A 5,044-nucleotide genomic window follows, 5' to 3' on the forward strand; every position below is an offset into this window, starting at 1 on the left:
CGAAGTCAAATTCCACATTAATGTATTCACACTTAGAATGTATGTCTTCATTGATTGAAGATATACGTTACTTCGTGTGTTGCACATCTAAATCATCAATATGCATAAGTGTTAGGATGTGTGCCTGATCACAGGACATTTGAGGATTCCAAGATATTTAGCTCACACCGTAACTTGCAAAACCTCTTCTCATCCAAGGGCTTGGTGAAGATATCTGCCAATTGCTCTTCAGTGTTGACGTGTATGATATCAATGTCTTCCTTCACAACATGATCTCTGAGAAAAGTGATGACGAATTTCAATGTGCTTTGTCTTCGAGTGCTGAACTGGGTTGTTGGCAATCTTGATGGCGCTTTCGTTGTCGCAGTAAAGTGGCACTTGCTTCAGATGAATGCCATAATCCTTGAGTGTTTGCTTCATCCACAGAAGCTGAGCGCAGCAAGATCCAGCAGCAATGTATTCAGATTCAGCAGTGGAGAGAGATACACAGTTCTGCTTCTTTGAAGACCAACATACAAGTGATCGTCCCAGAAAATGACATGTGCCTGATGTAGACTTCGATCAACTTTGTCACCAGCATAATCAGCATCCGAAAATCCAACCAAATCAAACTCTGAGCCCTTTGGATACCATAATCCTAGAGTTGGGGTGTGAGCCAAATATCGAAGAATTCGCTTCACAGCTAAGTGATGCGACTCCTTTGGTGCCGCTTGAAATCGAGCACACATGCAAACACTAAGCATGATATCTGGCCTAGATGCACATAAATAAAGCAAAGACCCAATCATGGAGCGGTATACCTTTTGATCGAACTCTTTACCATTGTCGTCAGGACCTAGATGATGTTTGGCTGGCATTGGTGTTGTGAAGCCTTTGCAGTCTTGCATACGAACTTCTTCAGGCAATCTTTGAGATACTTCTCTTGAGATATGAAGATGCCATTGCTGTTGTCGTATTTGAAGACCAGAAGAACTTCAGCTCCCCCATCATGGACATCTGATATTGCTCTTGCATCATATATCCAAACTCTTCACTGTACTTCTGATTGGTGCAGCGAAGATAATGTCATCCACATATATTTGGCACACAAACAGTTCACCATCGTATGTCTTCGTGAAAAGAGTGGGATCAGGGAACCAGGTATGAAGCCTTTGCTCTTCAGAAAGTACTTGAGTGTATCATACCAGGCCCTAGGGGCTTGTTTGAGGCCATACAGTGCCTTGTTGAGCTTGTATACCATATCAGGATGTTTTGGATTTTCAAAGCCAGGTGGTTGTGCAACATACACTTCTTCTTCAATCTTGCCATTGAGAAAGGCACTTTTCACATCCATTTGATATAGAAGTATGTTATGATGATTTGCATAGGCCAGCAGTATGCGTATGGCTTCAAGCCTAGCCACAGGAGCAAAAGTTTCATCGAAGTCAATGCCCTCTACTTGAGTATATCCTTGAGCAACGAGACGAGCTTTGTTTCTGACAACTTGACCATGCTCATCTTGCTTGTTGCGGTATATCCATTTGGTGCCTATTATGTTGTGCTTCCGTGGATCGGGACGCTTAACCAGTTCCCATACATTATTCAGCTCAAACTGTGAAGCTCTTCTTGCATAGCTTGAATCCATTCAGGTTCCATGAAGGCTTCTTCAACTTTCTTGGGTTCTGATATTGAGACGAATGCGAAGTGCCCACAGATTTGCTAGCTGAGTTGCCCTTGAACGAGTGAGTGGACCAGGTGCATTGATGCTGTATTCTGTCAATCTGCACTTCATTTGCAACACGAGGATGTACAGGGCGAAGACTTTGCTCTTGCTGATCTGCGTTGTTGTTTGGAGGAATGTCTTCAGGCTGAGCATTGTCTTCATGTTGATCAGGTGCTGAGATGATAAGTTCTTCTTCAGGATGAGCTTCAGAAGGTATAATCTCTCCAGTTCCCATAAGCTTGATTGATTCACTAGCTGGAACTTCATCTAGCACATTTGGCAGTTGCTCTCTTTGTGAACCATTTGTTCATCAAACCGCACATCCACTGTTTCGACCACTTTGTAATGGAAGAGATTGAAGACTCTGTAGGAGTGTGAATCCTTTCCATATCCAAGCATAAAGCCCTCATGTGCTTTTGGTGCAAACTTTGAGGTGTGGTGTGGGTCCTTGATCCAGCATTTGCGCCAAATACTCTGAAGTAACTGACATTTGGCTTCTTGCCAGTTAGGAGTTCATAAGATGTCTTGTTCAGAAGCTTGTGAAGATAAACACGATTGATTGTATGGCATGCAGTATCAATGGCTTCAGTCCAGAATTTTCTTGGAGTCTTGTATTCATCTAGCATTGTTCTGGCCATCTCAATGAGTGTTCTGTTCTTGCGTCGACGCCATTCTGCTATGGCGTGTATGGAGCTGAGAATTCATGTGTGATGCCAAGGTATCAGATATGTATCAAGGCCAGTGTTCTTGAATTCAGTGCCATTGTCACTCTGATGTGCTTTATCTTGGCGCCAAAATTGTTCATAGCTCGATGCGAAGCGTCTGAAGACATCCTGCACTTCAGTCTTGTAAAGGATTATGTGCACCCAAGTATATCTAGAGTAATCATCAACATATGAAGCCATAGAGGCAAGCAGTAGTAGTAAAAGTTGAGTAGTGAGTGGGACCGAAAAGATCCATGTGGAGCAGTTCGAAGGGTTGTAGTAGTAGTCATGATTGTCTTCGAAGGATGTTTTGCCCTTGTCATCTTTCCTGCTTCACAGGCACCGCATAAGTGATCTTTCTTGAACTTGACGCCCTCGATGCCTATGACATGCTTCTTCTTCGCAAGGGTGTGGAGGTTCCTCATGCCAGCATGCCCAAGCCTTCGATGCCAAAGCCAGCATTCTGAAGCTTTTGCAAGAAGACATACTGCAAGTTGTGGTCCTGCTGAGAAATCTACCACATACAAATCACCTTTCCTATACCCTTCAAACACTAGAGATTTGTCAGATTCCATTAGCACCAGGCAGCGATATTTTCCAAACATTACAATCATATTCAGATCGCAAAGCATTGAGACAGACATTAAGTTGAAGCCAAGGGATTCAACAAGCATGACTTTATCCATGTGTTGATCCTTTGAGATTGCAACTCTACCTAGACCCAATACCTTACTTTTACCAGTGTCAGCAAATGTGATGTGGCTCTTGTCGGATGGACGTAAGGTTGAGTCCATAAGAAGACTTGTTTTGCCAGTCATGTGATTTGTACACCCACTGTCAATAATCCATTCTGAAGACTTTGAAGTCGCTGGTGTCGTACCCTACAGTGCAGTTAGGGGGATAGGCTTCACGAAGAGAATTGTGAAGCAAAAACATTTGCCGAACCCGTGGGTTATGAAAACTTAGATCCAGATTAGGACTAATAGGGAGAATAACATGCGATTCAGGAACGATGTACATAATGATGCCATTCGGGCATTTTATCTTGCGCCCTACAAGATTTTTAAGGTCCTCAGCAATAGCATCAGAAGATTTTGTTTTTCTGCTGGAGACCTTTCCCTGCAAAAGAGAGTTAAGCTTTCTTAACCACTCACATCTTCAAGGTGGTTTAGAAGCAATAAGTCTAAGTGCAGCATTTGAGAATTTTGGCTTTGAAGCCTTAGCAAACAGTCTAGCAGGTGGACAATAATACTCATAGGAATAAGCAGAATAATTTTTAGTCATATGAACACGGTTCGATGAGCCGCTCTCATACTCATGTGCCTGAGTATAGTTTCCCTGCAAAACATTTGTGTTAGTGTGACTCAGGTGAGTCCTCTGTTTGTATGAAGCCATTGGACCGTATGAAGCCTTTGGTCTGAGATTTGTCTTTTTTCAAGTGAGGTGTCATGAAGACATTCACAGGAAGATTTTCCAGACACCTTTTGGAAACCCAGATCTTCTTCATAGGCGGTCCATTCCTGCAGTTAGTACCAATGTACCTGGCAAACACTTCACCATTCTGATTCTTAAACAGTTTATAGTTTGCACAAAGGATCATAAATGATAATGGGGTAGCACAAGTGAAGCCAGATAAGTTGGATGGATCTGCTGAAAGTCCTTGGCAGCACCCATGTGGTTTTGGGGTACTGCTTCAGGTTTCAGTAAGAGCATCTGCATTGATTTCCTCACAATCCAACACCCTCTTTCCTAGGTTTCGATTCAGGATCTGCTTCTGAGGACATCACATAGTGTCTGATGTCCTTTAAGACTTTGTACCCTGTTTCAAGCAATGTCTCAACATAGCATTCTCATCAGCATAGCATGGGTATCCTCAGCAGAGGGGTTAGTTACCACGTCAACAGTGAAGATATTGCAACAGCAGTAAGTGGAACATTCAGCAACAGAATTAGCATTATCACGCTCAATGCATTTAAGACATGGTGGTTCAAATCCTTCCTGAGCGGGACTGATCTGTTCGGAGCGAAGTGACTCATTTTCCTTTTGAAGATCTTCATGAGCCACCCTCAATTTCTCAAGTTCTTGCTTCCTTTGAAGATAATCATAGGAAAGCTTTTCATGAGTTGTTGAGAGAGTATCATGACGATCTTCAAGTTCCTGATACTTAACGTGAAGGTTTTTTATGTCTTCAATTAAGGATTCAGATCGAGTCATTTCAGCACCCAACAGATCATCGCTTCTGTCTAACAGTTTTTGAATATGTTCCATAGCTTTCTGTTGTTCAGTTGCAATTTTAGCAAGTATTTTGTACCTAGGTTTTGAATCACATTTAGAGTCATCGTCACTAGATGTTTGATAGCGAGTAGTGCGTGTGTTTACCTTGGCACCGCGTGCCATGAAGCAGTAGGTAGGAGTGGAGTCGTTCTTGTCATTTGCGTTGGTGTCGGTGACGCAGTCATTGTCTTCAGTGTTGAAGATAGACTTGGCGACGTATGCTGTAGCCAGACTCGCAATGCCAAAATCAGATTCCTCCTCAGACTCCACCTCTGCCACCTCAGATGCGGACTCCTCCTCTGAATCCATCTCCTTTCCAACAAACGCACGTGCCTTGCCAGATGAGCTCTTCTTGTATGATGAA

Source organism: Triticum urartu, chromosome 5, assembly GCF_003073215.2.
Source record: "Triticum urartu cultivar G1812 chromosome 5, Tu2.1, whole genome shotgun sequence".
Classification (NCBI taxonomy): domain Eukaryota; kingdom Viridiplantae; phylum Streptophyta; class Magnoliopsida; order Poales; family Poaceae; genus Triticum; species Triticum urartu.